At 42.4% G+C, this 13059-nt stretch overlaps 2 protein-coding genes across 16 annotated transcripts in view; one reads left to right on the plus strand and one right to left on the minus strand.

Annotated features, from left to right (window-relative positions):
• The window catches only part of Rexo5 (RNA exonuclease 5), a 98480-nt gene that overhangs the window by 82307 nt on the left and 3114 nt on the right, over nucleotides 1-13059 (plus strand). Inside the window, exons 21-24 of one of the 10 annotated variants that reach the window (XR_005486561.2) lie at nucleotides 1337-5576; nucleotides 7525-7598; nucleotides 7853-7993; nucleotides 8082-11615. The gene's annotated coding sequence lies outside the window, so the exon portion shown is untranslated. Of the gene's footprint in view, nucleotides 1-1336; nucleotides 7994-8081; nucleotides 11616-13059 lie in introns of those variants that run through there. The other 9 variants (XR_010052985.1, XR_010052980.1, XR_010052979.1 and 6 more) reach the window with 9 other exon arrangements.
• Nucleotides 1-13059, minus strand: part of Dcun1d3 (defective in cullin neddylation 1 domain containing 3) — a 42639-nt gene that overhangs the window by 7897 nt on the left and 21683 nt on the right. The gene's annotated exons all lie outside the window — the stretch shown is intronic.

Below are 13059 nucleotides of genomic sequence, written 5' to 3' on the forward strand. Positions count from 1 at the left end.
ATGAAGCTTCCATCAAGTCCCCAGCAATAAGGTGCTGTAGCTATTTTAGGGTTACTTGTGCTCCTGAAAGTACCCTGCACTCTGTAAGGATGATTTGTCAAATTGGATTCTGGTAGAATAGAGATAAGAGACCATACCCAAGCCACCTGTAATCTCATAATGGTCTAATGGTGAAGTAAGAAATGTCAAAACTACAAGCAGGGGCCTAGCCAAACAGCAAAGTGCAACGTGCCTGTGTCTCTGGATTCACACAAGTGTACTGTCATAGCTCCACCCTATTCTACTCACCTACAGGAGCCTGTACTCCAGGTACTTTCCCAACCTAGGTGTGTCTCCATACCCATACAAGCTCTGAGAGATAAACTGCTGGATCAGAAGACTGCACTGACATTGAGCCATATTCGTTGTAACTAAGTTTTTATATGAACTGCTAAACATTTGTGAACAAAAGCAGAAGCAACTTCCAACACTGTCTGCTTAGGACTGGTTCTTAACCGTCAACTATTTTATAACAATAGAAAATCTATTTTCAATTCAATACTTGTGAAATTCTGCTGTTAGTACAATGGCAGCCACTAACTGTTAGTATGTGGAGCAGAAGTGTAACCAGGAAAGCAGAAACCAGACATGAATCAGTGTCAGTCACATATGGGCCTCTCGCTTCTAAGAAGCCTTCATGGCCCTTCATAGTGCAAATTCAGAGCTCTCTTAAGAGTCTGGTAATAGGGCAAAGGGCAATTGTTAAGAAAAGCTGAATAAACAAAAAAAAAATTAAAAACTAGAGTGGTGTCCACCAAACAGTGCCTGGATAAACTGGACTTATCTTTAAAAGGAATTCTCTCTAAAAGGAAGCAGAGAGTATAGTCATCTAAAAGGAGCCACAATCATGCCTGTAGTTAGGCAGACTCCTATAAGGGTGTGTCCTATTCTCCACCCTCAGAAACAAAAGGCATGTCTACACATGCCCTCAAGAGAAAGGCAGTTTCAATTTGCTTAAACCAAAACAAGACACACAAAGAAACTCTTAAAAGTGCTTTGGCTGTGAAAAGTGACAGACCTAAGTATGGCTTCTCACAGGCTATTCATACTCTGAGCATGTAGTAAGCCATAAGTGAAACCTAGTCAAATCTCAAAAGGCAAGGGGTTAATTCTTGGAGGCCATCAGACAAGAGAAGCAACTGTTCAAGCAGAATTATCTCCAAACAAGAAAGACTGTAGCATGTGGAGGGTCTGGTTTCCAGATCTGTGTTTCTAAAGACTGGATTGCTGAAAGAAACAAAAGGCCCAAACTTACACAAACCCCACATGCTCACAGACTGGCAACTCTAATTCCCAGGCTGGCTGACTCACCAATGTTTGCTGCTCAGCTCCTGCTGCAGGAGGCCCAGCACCCTGGTGAGGTAAGAGGATTTCCTGCCCTGCATCTGACCCACCTACCCAGGCCGCTGACCTCATCCGGACTGGACAGATGCTTCAGTACAGCAGCTCCCTCCGAAGCCTGGCATGCAGGTAAGGGCGGAACAGATGGGGCTCCCACAGAGGCCCAAATCTCATTTACTTTGCAGTGCCTCCATGTAAAAGCATCTTTTGATGACCTGATACAGCGGAACCAGTTGAAACCTGAAGGCTTTTAACATGCTCAGCAGATGAGAAAAAGGGGAAAATCAATGTGGACAGACGATCAATCAGCCAGTGACAAAAGGTCGGCTTTCTCCCATCATGGCTCCTTTTCTTTGAAAGGTTCCCATTCTAGTGGGATAGAGCAGTAGTGTCAAGTCAGAAGCCAGTATGTTCTTCTCTGCTAGTAGGTACTGCTCCTTGGTTGCTCATTGATTTCCCCTTTTTCTGGGCTTCTCCAGGCCCAGTCACAGCAGCCAGCCCTGTGTTTAAGAGGCTGGCAGAACCTTCAGTCTTTCAAAGTCTCACTAGCTGTTAGCTAACAACAGCAACCATAAATTACTGAGCATATGACACTGGGCTAAACTCTATGCTAACTAAGCACTTTAAGAACATTAGCTTATATGCCCTCCTCAACATAACCCCATTTAAAGACAGGAAAACTAAGACTCTGCAAATAGTAAACTTATCCAACATCACAGAACAAACAGAACCTGGAATGTTTAGTTCAAGAAACCAGGACCTGTATAACTGAGCCCACATCTGGCAAAGCATCATGGGACAACATACTAAGGAATGGGCCCTGAGGTGAGGAGCAAATACAGCAACCTCAGAATATCAGATCTTAACCATCAGCCACTAGAAAGAACATATTCTGTGCACATACACACACTAATAATAAATAATTTTAAAATTATAATAACAATAGGTCAGGCATAGTGATGCATGTGTTTAATCCCAGCACTTGGGAGGCAGAGACTGGTATATCTCTTGAGTTCAAGGCCAACTTGATCTACATAGTGAGACCCAGTCTCAAAACATAAGAACAGTCTCATGCCACATCACTGGCCATATTCAAAAGCTCGAAAGCCCCAATGGAGAATCACATGTAGGATCAGACTCTGCACAGGAAGGGATTTGCTTGTGATTGGTCCTCAATAAAATCAAGCTGTGCCTGGTGACTACTTTAAATTGCTAGCCATGCCCTTTCCTAACCTGAAGCAGGCTTTCCTGTCCTCTTCCATCCATCTCTATATAGGTCTACAAAGCGCCTATCTAGGCTCGCCAGCTTTCTAGACAATTAATGACAGTTAATGACAGTGTCTTCCCAGGTGGCTCTACTTCCTCCACTGTCACCTGCTGACAGGCCCTGCACAATCTAGACATTCCGGTGCCAAGTTTACAAAAACAACACAATTATTAGTAATGAATACCACTTTCTATTTGCTATATTGTTATTATAACAGCAGTATAGAAACATAGCTCTCTGATATAGTTGTTGAGTTCAGGAAACTAAATGGCAGCACACTAAAGTCAAGGAGCCTATCTAGGAAGGGAGAGAAGAGTCCAGTTATCAAGAGGTTGGGTGAATCACAGTGATGGCATCTATTAACCAAACCTTACGGCAGCTTATTCCACTGCACCTCAGAGGGCTGTTGAGTGGAGGAAATGAGACAATCCATGCATCTGGTGCACAGAAGCATTCAGTGAAGAGTCCGCCTCTGTAATCATTATTATTAATGCCATCTCGACGTCAGTGACAGACCAAAGCTTCCTTTATCGAAGAAACTGTTCTTCAGTAGCCAGCCCAGCTCTATCATGGCAAGTCAAATGTGCTGAACAAGTGACAGCTCTCCTGCCTTAGCTCTGTGGCACAAATGGGTCAAACAGAGCTAAGGACAAAGAGAGCTGGGAAGGGGTGGCTAAAAACTTAAGTGGAGGGAGGTGGAACCACTCATACATACAATAACTGGGGTACCATTCTAAGCCTTTATACTCTTGGCTATGTATTTACCAGACAGGAACTTTGTTCAGCTTACAATGGGTCAACATCAGTCCGCAGCTTTTCTCCTTCAGTCTTAGCACCAACTGCTTCTGCCTCCTTCCCTCCCTTCTCTGCATATCAGCCTCCAGAATCCTCCTTCCTCTGTGCCAGCCCTGGCTGCCATTCCTAAGGATAGGCTTTGCTGCCTTCCCAGCTCAGCCCCAGCCCCAGCCCCAGCCCCAGCCCCAGGCCTGAAGTAGGCTTTACTAGGCCCCAAGGACAATCCTTGCAGGATCCCTGGAGGTGCTCTAGTTTCAGCCATGCCTGTCTCTTTGGTAGTTCATGAGGTAACAACCAGGCAAAGCTGTCTTCAAGTGGCTTGCTCTTGGTTGGTCAGCCACCCCACTGTGGAGGACCAACCCACACTGGGACCTTGGGTAAACGGAGACAGAAAACAAATGGAAAGATAAGAGAACTACAAAGAAAACTTGAGACTCAGAAGGATACTAACTGTAGGCCTGGGGCTATAGCTGCACTTTTATAAGAAGCCTAAGAAATAAATGCTATAGGCTCTTTAGATTTGGAAACTACACACAGTATTACAAAATAAAACCAACCTGCTGGACTTCGCTGAGATTTCACAGAAAGGTAGGTCTTGTTTGGGTTCTTAATAAGAACCAAACAGACAATAAACAGAAAATGGAAGAAAGGGACAATATGGTTGGTTCATGTAATTTACATATAATAATAGCTATGTCCCTATCATTATAGGGAGCTGGGGAGATTGGCCCATAGTAAAGTGCCAGCCACAAAAAGCATGAAGACCAGTTTGGGTCCCCAGCCCCCACATAAAACCTGGGTGTGGTAACCCATGTCTATCCAATCCCAGTGCTGGAGGTGAAGACAGGGAAGTTTCCTGGGGCTTGCAGGCCAGCCAGCCTAAGTGAATCGATAAGCTCTAGGTTCAGTGATAGACCTTATCTCAGAAAACGTGGTGGAGAGAAACACCTGACATTGACCTTTGACCTTTACACATACAACACCCACACTTCTGTGTATTGAGAATGATATGAACTGTTACACTTAATTCATTACATCTCTATAAGTTAGATAACTTTTTTTTTCATTTTATAAAAGCAGGAAATGAATAAAATTTAGGAGGTTGGCTTGAAGTAACCAGTCTGACTCCACACTCTGATCTCTCAAGTCAGACCCCCTAGGAAGATGATGATGCACCAAGAAGAAAATGTCCTTTACCAACAGTAAGTGAATTCAGAGGGTGAGTCTATATGCAGAGTAAATTCCAAGGACACCTTGGACTCATCCAGGATTCCATAAGCAATGTATCCCTTCAACAAATCAGTTGGCCTCTCTGAGTTTCTATGATTCCAACAGTAAAACAAGGGATCTACACTTGTCTTTTCATATTTTTGGCATTTAAAAGAAACTGCAGTTCTAATCGGAAAAGCCTCTGAAGACAAGAACTTTCCTCCTATTATAATGAACGGCTCCCTTGCTTCGTGCAAGGAGAAAAACAGGTGAGTCCAATTTGAACAATGGGGCATTGGACACCGTGGAGTTTGCAGCCTTCCCTTTCCTTTCTCATTTTAGTTGAGCTCTTCAGGGTCAGCAAGAAGACCTTGACTGGAGGTAAGCGGCTGTGTCCCCCCTCTCCCCAGTAAGCAGCCCAGACTAAGCTGGCTCTTTGCTGTAGCTAGTCAGGTCAAAAAGCTTTCTAAGAGGAATGCTGTGTTGGCTGCAGACAGGGAGCCTGCCACCCTGAGGAACAGCCTTGTGAAACAGGCAAGTGCTATACCAAAATAAAGTCTGCAAAGCGTCAGATCTGCCTTAAGACTGTCTTAAATGGGGCTGGAGAGATGGCTCAGTGGTTAAGAGCACTAACTGCTCTTCCAGAGGTCTTGAGTTCAAATCCCAGCAACCACATGATGGCTCACAACCAACTGTAATGAGATCTGATGCCCTCTTCTGGTGTGTCTGAAGACAACTACAGTGTATATAATAAATATTTTTTTTTAAAAAAAGACTGTCTTAAACGACCACCCATGCCTGTCTCCATTTTGTTCCCATCCAGAGTTAGTTTACTCTGCAGCAAGAAGCCGCCAACACTGGCATTCCCACATCATAGCAATGTGAAATACACGCTTCTGACATCTGAAACAGTCTGGCCAGCTAGGTGAGCCCATGTTCTTACTTCCTATCAACACTGAAGACCAGAACCTGAGCACATGAAACCCTCAGTCCTTCTACAGCGGCCAGAGACTGAGGCAACCCTGGTAAATGAAAACATCCTCTAAGCCCCGGGAGTCTCTAGACAAGACCATAGGGACTCCTGGTTCTGCCTGGCCGCATACAGGTTTTGAGTGACCTTTTCAAAAAAGACTGAAAAGTGGGTACAGTCCAACTGTAAACAACTTCTAGAAACTTGCATACATCACATGTAAAGACTGAGGGGTTGCTCCTCTCACTTGGAACTTGAGGCTTGAAGAAGATCACCTTCAGAGATTAGGTCTTACCAGAGCTACTTATTGGGGAAAGCAGTTCCCTCTGCCAAAGCAAACAAGACCCGTCTGTTTCTATGCCCATGCTTTTAACTGTGTCTTTGTCCTAAATGCCCTACACTAGGCTAAAACTGCAGCTCCAGTTAGAGTTGGGTAGGACTTGCTGCACCAAACAATCTCAAAAATGCAAAAGGAAAGAGGCATGAAAGAAAGACTCAATATTTTAAAAAGGAAATAATATATGCATGATTTATATTTTTAGAAAAATCACCTTGAGTCACATGACTAACACCATCCAACTTGACCAAAAATCATTTCTTTACTTTTATTAGTTTGTTACTGGTCCTTAGGTGTCACACTTTAGTACAATCACATCCTGTATAATGATGTTTCTATCAGTAATGAACTATAGTCACAATGGTGGTCCCATTAAGATCATTATGCAGTTCTTAGTGCCACCACAGCCACCCCAATGCTGTGGACAAAACGTTCACTTGTTCATGATGCTGCTGACACAGATAAGCACCCTATACTGCCAGCTGTATACAGTATACACAGCACATACACTTATGTATAAAATGCAACGTTTTAACACAGTTCCATTACAGCTACGTAACTGCCAATGCTACTTTTCTGTTGTTAAATGGTTGCTGTAAAACGGCATGCTGTGTGACTCTGGTAGCAAGTTCATACATGTCACATGTAACATGTCCCCCGACTGCAACATACCTAACATGAAGTGAATGACCTATGTGTAAGGACACTAACGGCATCCACACAATGACAGACTCATTCAGAATCTATCCCCTAGTAAATGACTAGATACTAGGATACTAGTTGTGTGTGTGTGTGTGTGTGTGTGTGTGTGTGTGTGTGTGTGTGTGAGAGAGAGACAGAGACAGAGACAGAGACAGAGACAGAGAGAATGTGTCTGTATGCATGCCTGAGGATGGAAGCCACTGTAGCTGGCTAGTCTGAGGGCTACTGGTCAAATACAAGCAAGCCAACACTGACACATAACATATACTTTCCAAACACAAAATAATGAAGCATTTTAGTCTCGAGGCTTTAGAACTGAGTTGCATGTTTACCCAAAATAACCAAAACTATGCCTTCTCATATCACTGGCCCACAATGAAATTTTTTGCTTCTCCCTCCCCCCCCCCCCCCCCGCAATCACAACTATTTTAAAGCAAGTCTAACTATACATACATGTGCAAAGTGGGCAGGATTTGGGGGCAGTAGATTTCTAGGTTGGCCCAGTGGATCTCTAGGTATTAGTGACTTTTCTAATTGGTGTTAGCAAATACCTAAAGAAGGAACCTAATGGGATGAAAGATTTATGGTGGCTGTTCCAGAAGATGTGGTCAGTCCACCATTGCAGCAGGATGTGCATAGACAGCTTCTCACAAAAAGGCAGATGAGGAAGCAGAGGTTAAGACTGGAATCCAGATCACCCATCACCTTGAAAACTCACTCCCAGAGACTACCTTCTGCTGCAAGACCATAGTCCCAAATGTTCCACAACCTCCCTAGTCACCAGCTAGGCACCAAATATTCAAACACATGAACCTGTAGGGGACACTTCAGATTCAAACTGTCACTCCTTTGTTTCTCCCTCAGTTTTCTCAAGGCATTCCTGGTTCAAAGGCAGAAGGCTGTCTTGAGTTTGTTCTCCCTGGAACTATAATAAAATGGTATGTCTGCTACACTGTATGCATACTATGTATGCAGCCTGTTTGCTTCCTTGGGATGGGACCTCGCTAGACCTCGCTGAAGGTGAACTACTGACTAGACATTAACTTCCTCCTTCCAGGTACCTGCCACCCAAGAATTTAGCTGATTATAGCTAATTAGTCCTCAAACATCTGACTAACATGTGTACTGTTCACTTTTTGGTCTCCTTCTAAGGAGTTCAGAAAAAAACTGAAGATTACATTTTTGCATTTAGTAAAAGGCAGAAAAGCACACTTTGAAGTGAGTCAAAAGACGAGGAAAGAACCCAATACAATGACTGTATGACTGCCTGCAAATGCCTTGAAGGGATACGTAAATGATGCGACTGCTAAGTAAGCCTCAAGTTCATCACATGGTAAGTGATCAATTTCCCTATGCTTCCTCATTCTTTATAAAGAAAATCTAGATCCATTATAAGACCACACAAACCAACTGTTTCCTAGAGGCCCATGATGGAGGCTGACTGCTAATGGCCAGCCCACAGGAAAAAGTGGATTAAAAAAAGACCTGCACAGTGAAAGAATTCCTCCTTTCAACCATACCAGTAACCTAGTCAGAAACATCCACGACTACTGCCAAATCAAAAGTACTATATACTTATTCTAGAAAGTCCAGACAATGCAGGTAAGTCTGTGTTGGAGGATGGCTTTGTGCACCGTATATTCAGATGCTGATTTCTATGCCAGGACATCTTGTAGTCCTGACATTGGCATGGCCAACCATCTCCAGTCTCAATGTTATGTAAAAATCATTCTCCATCACCTCTGATTGGTTAGTAAGTACTGATTACCCAAAAAACTGGGCAGGAGAAGAGAGTCCCAGGGGAGAAGGACCAAGAAAGAGAAGAGCCAGAAGGATTCACCACGAGGTCTGGATGAGAGAGCATGTAACCAGGATGCAGACTATAAGTAAAGGACCACATGGCTGGGAAGTAGGCAGCCAGAGAGGTTACAATAGGTAAGTACCTGCCCAGCATAGTGCCTGTAGCTTGTTAATAAAAATACCAGATCTCTGTATCATTTATTCGGGAGATAAAATGGGTTAGAGCAGGTGTAGAAACACCCTGTTGTTACTTGAGAGCAAACAGGCAAAGCAACCTCCTCCCAAAAAATTACAAGTCTGTGTGTGTATGTGTATGTATGTGTGTGTGTGTGTGAGAGAGAGAGAGAGAGAGACAGACAGAGAGACAGAGACAGAGACACACAGAGAGAGACAGAGAGAGAGAGAGAGAGAGAGACAGAGAGAGAGAGAGAGAGAGGGGGAGAGTGCAGGCAGTGCGTGTATGAATTATTCCAGAATGCCAACTAACATAAAGAATATACTTTAGGTGTTTTAGTAAGCATATGTAGATGACACATACACACAATACATACATGTAATATATACATTAAACTTATAAACAAATAAGTTATATTATGCATCCTATTCTGTAGCTATTTCCACTCAACATTCTTCATAAACATCTTTCCCTCTCAAAAAATTATGTGCTGATAAATATACAGGGAGTGTATGTATATATACACGTTCGTTCACATGAGCTCCTCAGGCACTGTCTACCTTTTGTTTGGAGGTTGTGTTTGGAGATCTTATTTTTTTATTATGTGCATTCCTGTGTGTCTGTGTGAGGGTATGTGCATATGAACTCAGGTTTGTATGGAGAGGGTGTCAAATCTCATCAAACTTAGAATTAGAGTTGGTTATAGGCTGCCAGACATAGGTACTGAAAACAGAATTTGGGTCCTCTTTAAGAGCAATATATACCACTAAGCCATCTTCTCAACCCATTTGTTTTTCAGGCAGGGTCTCTCATTGCCTTGAGCTGATCAAGGAGGCTGGACAGTGAGCCCCTGGATCTGCCTGTGTTCTCCCTAGCTCAAGGGTTAGACACACAGGCCACCATACTTAAGTCTGTTTGCTGTGGTTTATAAAAATATTTATCTGTTTGGTTCATGTGTACATACATCATGTATACGGGAGTTGATTCTATTCTTTACACCAATATAGGTTCAGGAATCAAACTTAGGTCATTAGGCCTTGGTGATAAGCACTCTTTCCTTGCTGAGCCATCTTGATGGCCCTACCCTTTGATTTTTATTTTTTAAACATGGGTTCTGAGGTTTCTGAACTCAGGTCTCCAGGCTTGCATGGAAAAAGGACTGAGCTCCCGCCTTAACCTGGACAAAAAATTTAACTGTTGTTATCGCTGTTAATGCTCAGACAGTTCACACATACTCTATAAGACTATTTACTATTTACATCCTACTATTCGATCTGTCAAAATTCTGCTACAGTACTCCAGAGGGAGCAAAGAGACTGAGATTCTGTGTGTTAAAACACTGTAACAGCTTACTAACTCAATGACAATCGGATTTGTTATTTTAATTTCTTATTCTCAGATATTAACTTGCTTCCTGTAATTCACTATTATAGACATACTAGGGTAATAAATGGAAAATAAAGTTAAAAACCAGAACATTAACAATTATTTCCTGGGAATAAATCCCTAGAAGAGAAATTGATGGATCAAAGATTATGTAAAAATATTTTATATAAAATCTATCCTAGCAATCGATTCATATTTTCAACATATTGTATGTGCCAACTAATTCAATTTCCCTTAAAACAAAACAGAACAACATCTTTTCCAGAGACATGGAAGACAAATAAGACAAATATCCAAGAAGCAAGTAAAGAAGTATCAGCTTTCCTGTGAACACAACAACTTAACAGTTGTTAAATGATGGGACAAGAAACGAGAGGTTCTAATGATCATCCTTCAATTTCATCTAAATTTCTTCGATGCATTTTTTTAAGTATTAGACAAACCTTACTCTTTCTGCCCTCCAAAAACAAAAGAGGGTATATTTGAAAAATCTAATGAGTCCTCATCCTTTTTAGCACTGGGCTGAAAGTCTAGTCTTGGACTAACCAGAGCCACTGACTCATCTGTGGAGCCTTGGAAGCAGCAATCGGGTTGTATTTACCCCACAGACCTGTCATATGAACTTCTGAGCTATAAACTGAACCAAAGGGCATTATAAAACATATTAGAACCATGTAAATTTCCACACCACCTAGCCTCTTTATCAGATAATTACCCAAGTTTCACAAGTAATCCCCACCCCTCTAATTAACTCCTGGTATAAGACTGTGCGTATGTGGGATTCACAATGGAACATATGACTCAGGCCTATATGCTGCCGATATGCTCCTGGCTTCAATGACTATTATCAGGGGTACACAGGCACCCAGGTCAACCAGCACTGAAAATGGTCACCATGCCAGAAAGACGAGGGAAAGTAAAATGCCTGTGGAAGAAGATGATTCTCTTGCCCTGGTGAGTTTCAAATCTAATGCATATAGAACTCAAGAATGAGATTCTTAGGTAGAAAGCAATATTGAGAAATTATAAACTAGGTTTTGAAAACATCATTTGCACCCTGAATCCAATGGCTTCAAGAAAGGAAATCAAAGCCTAACCTTCATGAATACACCAGTCAGTAAATTCCCCTTTATATTCACCAGATGCCAGCTTGTGTCCCAATGGAAAGAGTTCTCATAAAGATAGCTACCACTTCTCAGACCTCCTACTTAAGCAGCACAGAGAGGAAGATCCAATGCTTAGACTTCCTGATTCGTTCCTGGACCAGCTTACCAGGCCAGTGTCAATATGTCACAGTACTCTCAGCTGAACAACAGAAGCAATAATCCCGGGCCCAGGAATGTTGTCAAAGCCATCAGGATACTATTTATGTAAGATGCCATGACTAACAAGCTGAAAGAACTATCCTGTCCCTCCTCTACATACAGTCAGAGTATTTACTCCTGCCTTCTACTGTGGAAACATTCTGACTCATCTTCATGCTCCCAAGGAGAACCCCCACCTCCTATTCTCACAATGTGATAGAATGTAGAGCAAATGCTTCGGGAAGCCTTCGCACAATCATGACATGACCAATCGTCTTCCAGCTCAAAAGGTAATTGATCTAAACCACATCCTATGAAACTGAAAAACCAAACACGACCAGAGTTCTTAGTTTCAATTACCCAAACAATTTCCCTTTAAGTGCTAAGACTCAATTTAGGAAGAATTCAGATTTCTAAGACAGAGACTCATGTTTGTCTGCCTTTATTATACATATTCGATTAAGGGTTATATATAATCCATATATGTGTGCATGTATATACACATTTATTTTCATAAATGTTTATATGGCACATGGATAATTAATATGTACAGAGATAAACAGATACTTCAATCAAAATAGAGTCCAACATACGATGAAAAGCAACAAGCGATGAGTTACTGCAGGCTTTGCAGAGATCTCTCTTGCTGGGAGTGGTGGTGTGTGCTTTTAATCCCAGCACTCAGGAGACAGAGACAGGTAGATCTCTGTGAGTTCAGGGTCAGCCAGGACTATACACTGAGGTTCTGTCTCAAACAATAACAGTAAAAACAAAGAAGATTCCTCAGTTCTTGCCTACTTTCTGTCCTGTCCAAATTGCTACCACATAAGGGTCAATGCAGCGCTGTCTATTTTGGTTGCCCTGACAGGCCCTGTTTTAGAAAATTCTAAGACAGACAGTAGCTCCAAAAGTTCTGGTTATACATACATTTGACAACCTGAAGGCAACTACAGGCCCAGGAAAAAACCACACACATAAACGCATGCTCATTTTGCATCTAGAAACACAGGGTTCAAAAAGTTGCAAGACTGTCAGCAGTTTTGCACGTACTTCAACCACATCCAACCCTTTCGCTCAAAACTCAGCAGTGCAAATACTATAGCTCCTTCATCTACTCCTCAAGTCCTGCATGTGCCTTCTAGGAAGAATGGAACATGCTTTGTAGGAAAAAATAGCTGGGCTTACACATCTATCCTGACACTCTGCACCTCAGTGTTCTCACCTAACATTTGGGGGAAATCAGAAAAGCAGTCGTACCAGACACGTCTCAGATACTGAGACGGAGTGGAGTTATGTGGCACTGTACTCTGACCTGGGACATTTATGTTTGTCTGTTTGCTTGGTTTTGCTTTCTTCATTTTGATGGCTTAGATTTTCATTTGTTTTGCTTTGTTATTGTTGATTGCTTGTTGTTTTGTTTTGCTTCTTGAAAGAAGGCCTTGGCTGGCCCGAGATCTGCCTGCCTCTGTCTCCCCAGTGCTGGAATTAAAGGTATGTGCCAACCAAGCCCCGCTGCTTTGGTGTTTTGGTTTGCTTTTATAGATATAATTAGAGTTAAGGCTGACCTTGAATCCATGATCCTCCTGCCTCAGCTTCACAAGTGCTAAGATTACAGGCTTGTAACACTGGACTGGTTTTATTCTCTGAGAGTCTCGTTTGTTGACTTATCTGATCCCCCCAAACACAAATTATATCCTGTGTACCTCAGTTCTTAGACACACAGCAAGTGCTTGC

This window comes from Rattus norvegicus, chromosome 1, assembly GCF_036323735.1.
Source record: "Rattus norvegicus strain BN/NHsdMcwi chromosome 1, GRCr8, whole genome shotgun sequence".
Lineage (NCBI taxonomy): Eukaryota > Metazoa > Chordata > Mammalia > Rodentia > Muridae > Rattus > Rattus norvegicus.